Genomic DNA, 14,819 nt, shown 5'->3' on the forward strand with positions numbered 1-14,819 from the left:
CGCGACTTATGTTTCCAGAGTTCCCCAAGCCGCTGGACAGCATCCGCCAACCCCATCCAGAGAGGCCCAGAGCTCCCACACTTTCACTGCTTGGTGTGTGCTACCCACCCAGTTCACTCTAGTGCAACGTGAACCACAAAAACATCTCAGTAAGAAAAGTTTCAAGGCTTTTAAAATGCAAACCATTTTCCGTTTTGGCTCAGGATTCACACCAGGAAGCGAATCGATGTCCCTCGACAATACTAAAATTGGAGCTCCAATTTCACACTAAAATGAATGGCTTTGACAGCAGGAAGAGCATCCCCAGACTCTGGGTGAGGAGTCCAGCCAGTCCCCTTGGTTCCTGGGACCCAACTTCACTTAGGGTATAAAGTTCCCTTGCTCCTCAGGATCTTGTCTCTTGCTTTATATAGGAAGTGCACATTCTCTGTGTTGTGCAAGGCTGCATAAGAATCCAGTAGCAGAACCAGAAATAGAACCTGAGGGACCTCTCAGGCCGGTATGTTTTTTAAGGCTAAGTGCCTGTAACCTCAAGCAAAACTTTGAGATGAAGGATGGCCTGGAGATTTCTTACAAGAGATCTGTAGCGTTACTTACTGGCATCTGGATCCTTTGATGCTCCAAATTTTGACAAAATTTGAGCAAGTACTTAGGCTGGCTGTTTAAAACCATGTGGTTTCCATCCAATTAGGACAACACAACATTTTCTCATTCAGGGGAACCTGTAACTTGGGGCAAGAGCTGGGGATTTGCAATGCTTTGTATTCTCATAACTAGCATGATATTTAGACTCTAGAAGCAGTCGATAAAAGTTTGTTAAATAAGATGAATAAAGAGCTAAAATAGTCCTATTTATCTCATCCAGGCATGCAAAAACATATCTTCTGGTTGCTAGAGCCTCTCTTTATTTTTAGAGTTGTCAAAATAGCATTGATAGAATGAGAACGTATTCATGCAAAGAAATATTATTCAGCTATAAAAATATATATATTCAGCTATAATAAACCCAATAACATGGGTGAACTCAGATCCAGAGATGGAAGCCCCGCACCCAGGATGATGTCAGCCTGGGTACCCAGAGAACATCTCAAAAAGGGCCACAAACCCTCCAAGACTGTTGCAAGAGAGAAATAACCTTTTCTTTTAAAGCATTTTAGGTGTCTTTGTCACAGCAACTTGGACTGTACCTGGTTGTACATAGTATGTCAGGGTATTCACTGCCCCATTCCTTTAGAAGAAGATACCTTTCATTCAAAAAAATAGGATGGACTTGTCTTAGGGAATTCAAACTTTCTATTGTAGAGCAAGCTGTCATTGTAATCAAACATTTATGGAGCATCTGCTGTGTACAAGGCATGAATCTAAACCTTAAGGATAAAAAGATGTATAAGATACAGCCTCCTGACTTCCAAGGCTTCCAGTCTAGTCAAAGGGCAGAACAACTGAATAAACGAAGAGATAAATGACAACGTACAGTAAACACGTGACACTGCCAAAACTTGGTAGTACCAGAAGCAGGCATTCATGCACTAACTTCATCTCATCCATTATATCTAGCCTTTATTTGCTGATGAAAATGTAGAACTCCAGATCTTCTCTAAAAAATGCAAGAAATATAAATTATTACTTTGATGGTTTTTCACCCACGTGTAATATTCCACATGAAACAAAAATAAATAAAAATACTGGTCATATTCTGTTGCTCTCAAAAATCATTCCTACTGGACAGTGACCTCCTTGAGGTCATTACCCTCTTTTTTTTTTTTTTAATTTTTTTTTTTTTTCAACGTTTTATTTTATTTTTGGGACAGAGAGAGACAGAGCATGAACGGGGGAGGGGCAGAGAGAGAGGGAGACACAGAATCGGAAACAGGCTCCAGGCTCTGAGCCATCAGCCCAGAGCCCGACGCGGGGCTCGAACTCACGGACCGCGAGATCGTGACCTGGCTGAAGTCGGACGCTTAACCGACTGCGCCACCCAGGCGCCCCTACCCTCTTTTTAATTAACTCTTTACCCCTGGAGTTTCAGAGTGCCAAGCACTTTACATACACTTACATGCTATTGAATAAATGCCCCACTTTCATTAATAATGATAATGAAATCAAGAGTTAAAAACTTGTAATGCAAATTAAAACTACCCTGAAATACCACTTGGATTAGTAAACAAAACAAAACAAAACAACCCACAAAATTTGACAGTACACTTTGGTAGCAAAGCTGCAGAAAACCATACCTGAAAGAAGTATAAAATAATAGTACAATTGCTATGGAGGGGAATTTGGCGAAATTATATATTGTTTGCCCTTTGACACAGAAATCCTACTTCTAAGAACCAACTCTCTGCCCCCACAAATATAAAAACACATGTGGAATGTTATTCCTTCCACAAGTGTTTATAATAGCCAATGTATTGTGTTGAATAGATATAGCCATATCCTAATCCCCAGAACTGTGATTGACTTTTTTTTTCTTTTTTCAGAAAAAGGATCTGGGGCATCTGGATGGGTCAGTTGGTTGAGGTTCCAACTCTTGATTTCCACTCAGGTCATGGGACTGAAGGTCGTGGGACTGAGCCCCACACGGGGCTCCGTGCTTACATTTTCTCTCTCTGTAATAAAAGAAACTTAAAAAAAAATAGTAAAAGGATCTTTGCAGATGTAATTAAATTAAGGATCTCAAAATGAAATCATCTTAGATTATCTTGGTGGACCCTAAACCTATTGAGTGTCTTTATAAGAGATAGAAAAGGAGAAGACACACAGAGAAGGCCATGTAGAAATGGAGGCAGAGATGGGAGTCATGTAGCCATAAGCCAAATGATCCCTGCAACCACCAAAGCTAGAAGAAACAAGGAAATATTCTCTCTGGGAGTTTTCCAGAGGGAGCCCAACCCAGCCATCACCTAGATTTCAGACTTCTGAACTTCAGAACTATGAGAAAATACATTTCTGTTGTTTTAAGCCACCTACTTTGTGGTAATTTGTTGCAGCAGTCCTAGAAAATGAATACCGTCAGATACTGGAAAGAGCCCAGTGTGACTGTCTAGCAAGACCTTGTTGGATATAGTGCATATATACACAGCAAAAGTGGCTGATTGAATCCTGTACACCTATGCAATGTAGTGCTCTGCAGTCGTATGCAAACATAGGAAATAATGAGAAAATTTCCTACATCCTCATTTTACTTAATCTTCCAGATATATTGTTAAATATAAAAGAAATAGAACATAAAATACATGTTTATTTGCTTTTTTTATTCAGAAGGAAACATGGAAAGGATAAATCAAAAACCAACCAATGCCGACTTAAGTGGGATGGTAGATGGGGTAGAATGGATAAGAGATGGGAGAGTCCTCTCCAAGTATACCTTTTTATATAATTTAGGCTTTTGAACCATTTAAATGTTTCACATATTCAAAAAAAAAAGAAAAAACAAACCTTATCATTGAAAATGAACAGATATATAGAATAAACAAATGAACCCAACCATATATCTAATTGGTAACATAACTGTATAAAGAAAATAATTATTTCAAGTGAATTTTAAAGATAGTATTCTGATTATAGACTCATAGAGGGATATATTCTAAAGGCAAAAAGATCTGCAAAGAAATATTAACTGCTGTTAGGACCATGGATTTTCAGTGTAAGAGAAAAGAGACACACAAATATCAAAAACAAAGAAAGTCAGCAAAAACTCTGTAAAACTAAATTTTACCTGGAAATATCAATTTGAACTCGTGGTTCAAAAATACATGCATGGGCCAAAGTTCATCATTTTCCATACAGATATGTAGTTCTTCCTGAAATATTTATAGAAAGACTTTCCTTTCTTCCATTGAATTAACTTGGTACCTTGGTCAATTATCAATCAACCATAAGTGTGTATCTATTTCTGGACCCCCTGTTATGTTCCATTGATCTAGTTTAACTTTAAACCAGTACCTCTCTGTCCAGATTACTGGAGTTTTGTTCTAAGTCTTGATTTCAGGTAGTGTATATTCTTCCTGTTCAAGATTATTTTGCCTATTTAGGTCTTTTCCAATTCTATGTGAATTTAATTTAATTTAATTTAATTTAATTTAATTTAATTTAATTTTATTTTATTTTATTTTATTTTTTGAGGGGGAGGCACCATGAGTAGGGGAGGGGCAGAGAGAGGGAGAGAGAGAATCCCAATCAGACTCCACACCCAGCACAGAGTCCCACCTGAATCTTGATCTTATGGCCATGAGAATATGACATGAGGTAAAATCAAGAGTCCGACACTTAATGGACTGACACTCAACCCAGGTACCCCCATATAAATTTTAGAATCAATTTATCTATTTATTTTTTAAAATCTGCTGTATTTCCTACTTTTTCTAATCTTGGGAAGAACCTAGAAGCAGTGATGCCCAGTAGCAATGAGTATACCTAGCACATAGATCTTGGTTTGCACATATCATTTCCACTCAAAGTAATTAGGGTTCTTTAGAGAAATGGATGATTCCGGGTCTGGGTGAGAAAAATATAGAGTGAATATAAAATTGTGTCCAAATATCAGTAAGAAAGTTTCTAAAACATAGGAGCTAACTTGAAGGGGCTTCTTATGGCAAAATGTAAGATAGTCTGATCATCAAAAAGAATGACTTTATTGATTATAATACTTTGAATAAGTGAAAATTCAGGAATCCATAATTATATTCTAAAGAATTATTTTCAGTATCCTAGCTGGGTGTTTCAAGCAGAAAACATTGTTTGCATCTTTGATTATTTGGGGCAAACTTCAAAAAAAAAAAAAAAGAATGTAGGAGCCCTCAGGTAGCTAACACCCTTTCTCAGTAACAAATGGGGAACCTGATCTGAACTGGGTGTATGTTTCAAGATTCTAACCAGGGAAGAGTGCAGGATTTTAGAGCTTTATAATTTCCTTCATTCATCACTTACCAGAAAAGCATCATGTTTTCCTGATGACAGAAAATTGAATTCAGGTGTTCAGGAAGACAGACCAAGTAACCATGACAAAGTGAAGAAAATGAGATGTGAGACTAATAGGGACCAAAGAATAAAGAGAAATACTTATCAATTCCTGGTGTCATCTGTAGTAAAATTTTAGAATTTTTTATGGTTTTGGTTTTATGGTTTTATACTATATACATAAAGTCAAACCAACACATATTTATTGAAAAACTACCACAGCTAATTTGCAATGACCATGGTTTTGCACTTTCCATTTTTTCCTATGGTACTAAAAATTGGTCTTTCAAGGGCCTACGGGGAAACTGCAACTTGTACCATCATTGATGTTAGATACTTATCAATTGTACAATTTATCCTTGTTGAATTTATGCCCAGTACAGGGTCGGGGGGGGAGGGTGGTCAACATTCAATCAGTAGTTGCTGAATAAATTCAATCATTCATTTTTTTCATTAATTTATCTCAATCAGCATTATTAGGGCATGCTGTTTAGTATGATGTTTTCAATTTAACTAATGTGTTATGCACCCAAATTTTAAAATTCTACCCTTCTTTCCTCAGAAATCTTTCTAAAATATAGACAGACTTGCCCGTCTTCTTAAACACCTTATTCATCATTTATAAAACTGTAATTTATCCCCCTCCTGACACACTGTAGTCCCATTCATCTCCTCCTAAATTGGTGTTACTAATAGACACAAAGGAGAAATACCTGGTAGATCTTCCTCATCTAATTTTGACCACCTCTTGCCCCCAAATTCAGTCCTTGCTATCAGACACAATTTGCCTTTTTAACTTCCATAGTTGGAATCTTTTAGATGCTTAGACCTGCCAGCTCTTAGTTTCCAGATAACCTAAATGTTACTATATTTTACTTTCTAATTTTCACTCATCAGAGTTTTTCAGTTTGGATGAATTTTTTTCTTCAGATTGACTAAAATATCTTGTGCCCACACATTAATCCTAGCTGTCATGAATGTTATGTTAATTTTAGTATATGGAAAAATTCAACTTTTAGCCACAGATTTTCCTATCAGATAAGATTGTTGCCTCTGTCCTCAGGAGTAAGATCTTTTAGTACATTAGACATACTGTGGATCTTCATTTGGATGCTATTGCCACAGGGAGCCAACCCCTGTGATCTCGTGACACAGCCTATTTTTATTGATCATAGAACCTTTCTTTGCATCCTTATTTTCTTAAAAAAAAAAAAAGCTACAACCTAATAAATTTGAGTTTTTTTCTTATATCAGCTTTTACCCTGAAATGTTGACTTATCCATTCAATGTGCAAGTTGAGCCCCTGAGAATCTACACCTACCTAAAATTCCTAAGAGAGGATGGTCCTTCATAAGAATGAAATGCCAAACTCAACGCTTAAGCAACAAGAAACCTAATATCCTCATTTTTCAGATGACATATTACTGTAGACACTGAAAATATATTTTTTCTCCTCCAAAAATATTTCCTAATGGTTTCTTTTCTTTCCAAATATGTGTCAAATGAGGAGATTTAATACTTGACTTTAAACTTCACTATACATCATTTTATATGAGAATTTCACTTCAGGACAGACTTGAAAAACTTTTTGAAAATGTACTAGCCATTTTGATATGTCTGATAGACGCTTGATAACAAAGCAATGCCTCAAGGAAAAAAAAGTTAATCGTTTTCTAAATTTAGTCAAGCAGATGTTTTCACAGCTACGCATTTCAACCACAATGTCATCTGCCTTGGATATATTTTCCTTTTTTTAAATCATCAAAACAGTGTTGAAATCTCAGTATCGAACCATGGAAACATGTCAACATTAGAAAAATATAAGCCAATTACTATAAGCCCATTACTAAGTATCATAAGAACTTATATAAGTTAAAAAAATATCTTTGAAAGATAATGTTGGAAAAGTCTAGGAAACTATCTAAATAGTAAATACAACTTGAATAGAAGGATGATGCACAAAGACTAAAGAGAGATGAAGTTTCATAAGTGAGAAGCCTGTAAAAATGTGCTCATTACCTCACCTCTTTCCTCAATACACAAAATGCCACCGTTAGGTTTAATATTAGATCAGATTTACTCCCTGATTTAGAACCAGGTGCTAAATTTTCTAAAAGTGAATGTAGATTATAGAATGTCAACAAAAACTATTCATTCAAAATGGAGAAATTCATCACATAGTTTTACTTATAAATTCCTGTAATTTTCTAGAAAATGAATCTCAAAATAATTCTTAGAGAACAGTAATTCTTATTAAGCACAAAACAAGAATACAAATGATTTTACTAATCTACATATAAATGTGTGTCTTAAATTGAGAATTTTTACCTGGTATTTCAGACAGCATTTTCAGTTTTAAGCAAAAGAAATTGGCTACTTAAATACAGGTGATTCATGCAGAGAATGCCAGGCTCACAAAATCAATGGAAGTTTGGAGATCCAGGTTGGAAAATAACACAAAAAAATTAGATGCCAAGGCAGCTCTGGGAAGCCTGGACAGGTCATAAAGCAGAGCACATGAGTCAGCCTGCTAAGGCTTCCATAACAACGAAGGACCTCCCACCATCCCTCACAACTTCAAGTTCAACGTCTCAAGAACATCCAATTGACTAAACCTTAGTTGGATGCCTAGCTCATGTGTCCACCCACTGGCTGTCTACCCTGGGTCAGAAAACCTGAGGTGTTAATCCTCTTTGTAAGTAGGAAGTAGGTGCTATCTTCTACCAAGACTATACAGGATAGGACATACCCACCAAAACAATGGAGTGTATTATTGAAGGAAGGGATGTTAGATGTTGAGTAGCTAAAATAACAATGATAAATCAATATATCTTGCACAGGGCAATAAAAAAACAGAATCATCATCACTGATGATTTACTTGACATAAATTAACATATACCCTGGAATATGAAAATAATTCATCCATTTGGCTGATTTATAATTAAGGTCTTGTACTCTGTAAGATGATTGAAAGGCATGGTTTACTGCTTTCAGTACATCTTTAATAAGGAATTATATTTGATAGGTTTTTTCCCCCAAATTTTAACTGGGAAACTCCTAACGTTGCTTAGACATAGAGTATGTGTGAATTATGCAATTATTAAAATGATCATAATGAATAATTAGAAATAATGGAATCATATTGTTGTTTCTGTTTAACTCAAATTGAGGAATTCGAATGCCACAGGGAACATGGCACCCTCCCTTTATATTATCCTTCCTTCTTTCTATATTCTTCTTTTTCCCCTTTTCTCTGAATTGAAGTACCTCTCTATGACCTACACTTTTATCATGTTTTAATGTCCTTCTTGGCAATCTTTTTGATCCAATCAGTAGACTCAACTGAGTCCCCGCTTCGTGCTAGTTTAGGCACAGCAGTGAAGTTACAAATAGAATGAGGACACAGTCTCAAACCCCAGGGAGGTCATAGTCTAACTGAAAAGACGGACATGGCCCTGTCCTCAGAGAACTCACAGTCTAATGCAGGAGATGGATACCTAACTAGGTAATAGTAATTAACAATAGCGACACATGCAAGGCGTTGTGAGAAAGACTGGGCAGTAGAGATGAGGGGAAGACTCAGAGAAGGCTTCCTGGAGGACGTGACACTTGAACTGGGAAAAGGAGCTGAACACACTACAGGCAGGGCAAGGAGGAAAATGCAGTGGGCTGTGTGAAGACCACCAGAAGCAGTTTGGTTTTGTGTGGTTGCCACCCAAGTTTGTGCTTGTGGTTGTACTCAGCACAATGGAGGGGTTGCAGAAATGTGTGTATGTTCTTGTAGACTTATAAAAATAGAGGGTCAGAGGCACCTGGGTGGCTCAGTCGGCTAAGCGTCTGACTCTTGGTTTCAACTCAGGTCGTGATCTTATGGTTTTGTGGGTTCAAGCCCTGTGTTGGCCTATGCACTGGCAGTGCAGAGCCTTCTTGGGGTTCTGTCTCTCTCTTTCTCTCTCTCTGCCCCTCCCCTACTCACGCTTTCTCTGTCCCTCTCAAAATAAATAAACTTAAAAGAAGACAAACAGAGGGCCAAATGATAGTAAAGGTGATGATATAAAAGCAGGAAGAGACAAGTGAACTTCTTTTGACTCTGTAGAAGGCTGGATGGGATGACAGCAAAAGCAAAGGCTTCCATTCTTTCCCCCCTTACTAGCTGTGTAATCTTAAATGGGTGACTTAATTATCCAAGCCTCAGTTTTCCTCATCTATTAAGTGGAGAGAAACTTGCATTGGGCTGTTTATTCTAAAGAGTAAATGAGTATAAAAAGAATTGAGCACAATGCTTGGTACAAAAATATTTAATGACTATTATTTTGTTTTTCTCTTCTCCTCTATTCCCAGAAAATACAAACAAGGCAATTTCTGTGTGTGCTTGATTTCTCAATGTGTTGACGAGGAGGGGTTTACACAGCTGTGGTTTCTCATGGCTTTACATAATTGAATCTGAACACCATCAGAATAGGTCAAAGCAGTAGCCTAGAACCTTCCATTTCATACATTTGTTGCCTGAACTCCTTGGTCAGGAGGGATATATTCAGTGATGCCCCCATCGTACCAGGTGAATATCTGCTCTTTTCTGGATCTTAAATGATACTGGACTAGGAAAGCTGGCTAAGGGATCAAGGACATAATGTGTGACTCAGCAGTTTGTTCTAGGGCATATTTTACTTCCTCTGGTCCCTGTGAGACCCAACCTGTGAATAGTTTATGGATCCTTTCAAAAGTTAAAGTAATAATTCAGATTGTTATAAATCAGATTATAGTAAATCAAATTAATAATTTAGCTATAACCATCATAAAACAACAAAGTATTGCCTTGTAGTGTGAAAAGTTTGGTTTAAATAATCTATTCAAAAGATACCAATTAACATTGTTCTCCATCACTTAAGTGTTTGTTTTTAAAATCAAAATAATATGCCTCCTGTTTCTTGAGCTTCTTTACAATCTGAGCCTTTTCTCACTCATTCATTTATTCAAAACCCATTTATTGAGTTTCTTTCAGCCAGGCATTTATTCTAGTCACTGAATATAGAGGTTAAAAAAAAAAAAAGACAAAATCCTTGTTCCCAGGACACTCACTATCTGGTTGGGTCAACTCTCTGAAGATGACATCTTACAAAATAAATATAAAGTTTTTTTTTTATTTTTAACTTTCAGAAAGTATTAAGAGAAGCCCCTTGCTTGCTTTGCTTCTGTATAATTCTGCCCCACTCCACCTCAGCCCTGGTTGTGATACTGTCAACTGTAAATCCAATTTAGATAATTTTACCTAATTTGTCACCTGTTATTAGCAAGAAAATTCTGGGGTCATAGAATGTTTTGAGAGGAAAATGCGACTGACAGATGTATTCCCTCATTATAAATAGGAGAAATAATAATCAAAGTTGGTTGGTGATTGGTTGTCACCAGAACTGGGGGTGGAAACACACCTGAATCTGACACGATGGATCTGGTGGCATTAGGCTGACTGGAAAATGCCATCACATCCCAGTACCATTTTTCAAAGTGATTTTCATGTACCTTCTCCCATCTGATCCTCACCACAGCCCATGAAGCTGAGGTTCTTATCCCCAGTTCATCTAGAAGCTGTGTGGCTGGCTACAGTTCATCCAGCTCACAAAAGAAGCAGGTCAAAAGGACAAATCAGAAAGGCACAGATCAGCAGAGTGTAGGAAGTAAATAAATGATTAGGTTAGTCTCCTGGTAGCTGGATGGAGATCAAGACAGACCAGTTCAAAGAGAAAGGGAAAGACTTGTGAAGGAAAATGCAAAGCCTTGCCTGGGAACCGAAACCTACCAAGACCTTAGACTCTGTTTTTAGAAATGGAGGCTACTTTAAAGTTTATCCAGACAAACTTCAGAGTTAGGGGAATTCTCCATGTCTCTAATGTTAATTAATAGTCAAGCTAGGTAAGAAGTTCAGGTCTCCTAACTCTCAGGCCAATGCTCACCTAGTTACATTATTTACTGGCTAGAAAGGTCAGTGGAAGCTCAATTTTTAATAAAATCTGGAAGGAGAGTGGGCTAATGTTTTATAATGGTTGTTTTCAATGAACCACAGTCCCAGTGTTTATATACCCCTGTATTTTTCCTTTCCCCTTGAATCTGGGCTGATTCTGTGACCTTCTTTATAACCAATAGAACATAGAGGAAGTGACAGAGTGCCAGTTTCCATTCTAAGCTTTAAAAAGGCCTGGCAGCTTTCATTTTTGCACATTGGAAGAAGCCAGCCACCACGTAAGGAGTTTGACTATCCAGAGATTGCCACCCTGTGAGTTGTCTAATCTAGTCCATGTGAAGAGGCCACACAGAACAGAACAGAGGCCCCTGGCTAACAGCCTCAGCTGAGTTCAAGTCAACAGTTAACACCAACTTCCCAGCCATGGGAGCAAAGCCATCTTGCAAGTGTACCCTTCAGCCCTAGTCAAACCTGTCAGCCATGTAGAGCAGAGATGAACTGTCCTAGCCAAGCCTTACCCAAATTACATGATTGTGAACAGATAAACAAAATGGTTGTTATAGCAAACCACTATGATTTGTTATAGAGAGATATTATTTGTTATAATGAGATAATTTGTTACATCCCAATAAGTAGCTAAAACAGAGGTGTGTGTGGTGTCCCCAAGGATCTGGACCTAACAAATCTTGAAGACTTATCTGCTCAGCTAGTCAAAGCCATGTGCTATATCTGGTGGCTTATCTGTAACATCCTTCTCGTTCTAAAATTCTTTGAACCTGTGACTCTCTCTATGGCTCATGTCTATGACCCTAAATAAGCCTGGTGTCTACCTGATAAATAGATTTTTCCCCCAAGAAGGTGACTGGCCTGACAGGGATTCCTTTTCTCACCAAGGAGTAGAAATGTAGGTAACAAGAAGGGAGGGAGAGTGGTCTTCCAGAGGTAGAGGCAGACAGAGAAATCTTCAAGAATTTGGGTGCTGGTGACAAGGAAAGTAATCATACAGTGTGTCTCCATAAAGGACAATGGGGGTATTTACAGGCTAATTAAACAAATACCCACAGGAGAAGCACCAAGCAAGCATGAGATAGGCAGGTCAACAGAAATTGACTTGAGAAATTAACTTTTGATTCATTCAGTATTACAAGAAGCACTTAAAAATATACTGGAATTGTAACTAGCTTTTTGCAGCTGGTGAACAGGTAGGAACATAGATGGAGTCTCCAGAAGAGTCAGGAAGAGAGCATATCAATTATCTCTACCACTAAAATGTTGCATGGTAACCAACCACAGAACTTCAGTGGTACACACCAATAAACATTTATTCAGATCATGAGTCTATGGGCTTTATCTGATCTGGGTCAGGCTTGGCTGCTCTTGGTTGAGATCACTTATCTAGGAGTTCACTAGTTATCGGCTGATCCAGGGTGGCCTTTGCTGGGATGACTGAGGTAAGTAGCTCTGCTCTGGTCCATGTTTTTCTCAACCCTCTCTTGGGACCAGTGGATTAGCCTGGGCATATCCTTCTTCTGTTAATGACAAAGGAGCAATCCCAATTGCACATGCAGTTTAAAGCCTCTAACTGTGACATGTTTGCTATTATCCTATTGGCCAAAGCAACTTACAAAGCCAAGCCGAGAGTCAGAGGAGGAGAGTGAAAGGAAAGGATAGAGACAGGGGTTAAGAATTATGAGCATTTGCAGGGTGCCTGTGTGACTCAGTCAGTTAATTGTCCAACTCTTGGTTTTGGCTCAGGCCATGATCTCACGGTTTTGTGGGTTCAAGCCTCACATTGGGCTCTGCACTGATGGTGTGGAGCCTCAGTGCAGAGCCTGCATTGAATTCTCTCTCTCTCTCTCTCTCTCTCCCTCTCTCTCTCCCCCTCCCCCACTCACGCTGTCTCTGTCTCTCTCAAAATAAATAAATAAACTTAAAAACAAAGAATTATGACCATTTGGGGGGCAGTGGAGCGGCTCAGTTGGTGGAGCATCCGACTTTGGCTCAGGTCATGATCTCATGGCCCATGGGTTCGAACCCCACATCGAGCTTTGTCTGGACAGCTCAGAGTCTGGAGCCTGCTTTGGATTCTGTGTCCCTCTCTCTCTATGGCCCTCCCCTGCTCGCACTTTGTCTCTCTTTCTGTCTCAAAATAAATAAACGTTTAAAAAATTTAAAAAATAAGAATTTTGACCATTGGGACTGCCTGGAGTGGCTTGGTCAGTTAATCATCTGACTCTTGATTTCGGCTCAGGTGATAATCTCATGGTTTGTGAGTTGGAGACCCAAATCAGGCTCCACGCTGACAGCACAGAGCCTGTTTGGGACTCTCTCTCTCCCTCTCTCTGCCCATCCCCTGCTCATGCTCTCTCTCTCTTACTCTCTCTCAAAATAAATAAAACTTAAAAAAAAAAGAATCATGACCATTAATCAATCTATCATGGGAAGCATTTTGTAAAAATCATCCTTGACAGTGGAAAAAGGAGCTTTTTGAAGGATCTATCAGGACCTTCCCCCTGATTAGGCAGCAGCATCATTAGCCCCTGAGGACTTGAAGCAGAGGAAACTTGCCTCTTCAAGGAGGAGTGACCTCTGCTCTGTATGATCCGCACTTGTTTCTTGACACTGACTGTCATGAGCACTCTCTGAAGGTGCACACACAAGTGTGTCTTTCCCCAGTGTCAGCCTTTATTCAGTCATAAAGCAAATTTATGGAAAGCATACAATTATGCCATAATTGTAAAGCAGGTTTTGGATTCCAAACTCAATGACATTCCATCACATACTTTAACTTGTCATCCAAGTTAAACACAAAGCAAAGCTTAAGACAAGTCACTCAACAAACAACGTAGAACAGGGGGTAGGAAGTCTATGAACCAAACATGAAGTAAGTCTGCCAGCATGGTTGAGATAAGGCCTCGGTTTGGTCCGGATCAGCTCTTGGCACGTGCTGTTTGTTATGTTCAGGCAGTGAAGGGTCTCTGTTATGTTAAAATATCAATCAGGCAGACTGTTTGGCAGCAGCTGCCCCTGTGATGTGATCAGATAGGAAAGGGTCAGCATCTAGAAAGTCAGTTTGTTGCAAAAATCCTCCCCTTTTAAAGGGATTTAATGAGTCTTGGGTCTTTGCAGACCTCCTCTGGTTCTGCTGGTCATCAGTTCCGGGTGTCATCAGCTCGTGCTGGTTTTGGCAATAACTGGTCTTAGCTGCGGTGCCCTTGGTTGCTTGCATCACCGCTTGACATAAGCTACTGCTTGGCATGAGCCATCTTGTTGTCTACAAACATTGAAGGAATTCATATTTCTTCCTGGTTATTCACATGACTACCCTTTGGTGACCAACCTGCAATATCCCCTGCCTTTTTGAAGGCACAGAGAGACTACTGGACTTTAGAGTCGGAAAGGAGGCTGTCCTGAGGGGTAGGGAATAAATGCACTAATGGCAATACTAGTGGATTTTCCAAGTCTCTATTATGAACCCCAGGTGTGTTCTTAGGAAAGGATAGATGAGAAGAGTGCAATAGACTTAGTTAAGTTACACTCTCCCTATTATCAAGTAAGGGGGACTTGGATGATTTATTAAAAGGCAAAATAGATAGTAAGACATTGCCAATGTTTATCTAAGATTTCCAAGGTGGAGGTAGGGGGACAGTGCACCTGTCATTAACTAATGGCTATCAAGAGGAAAACTGCTGGAAGGTGGGATGTATCATTCAAAAACTGCCAATTCCCAATGCTTTGATTGTGCCTGACTTTACATATAAAGTCTTTTATGAATTGGATGGTTGGTATGGGCTAGTTATCCAGATCTTGAAAACCACAAACACACATGATAGCACTGTTTCTGGACCTGAATAACCATACTCCAGAGATCAAACACACGGTGATACCACTGATAAACTC

Source organism: Prionailurus viverrinus, chromosome A3 (assembly GCF_022837055.1).
Source record: "Prionailurus viverrinus isolate Anna chromosome A3, UM_Priviv_1.0, whole genome shotgun sequence".
NCBI lineage: Eukaryota > Metazoa > Chordata > Mammalia > Carnivora > Felidae > Prionailurus > Prionailurus viverrinus.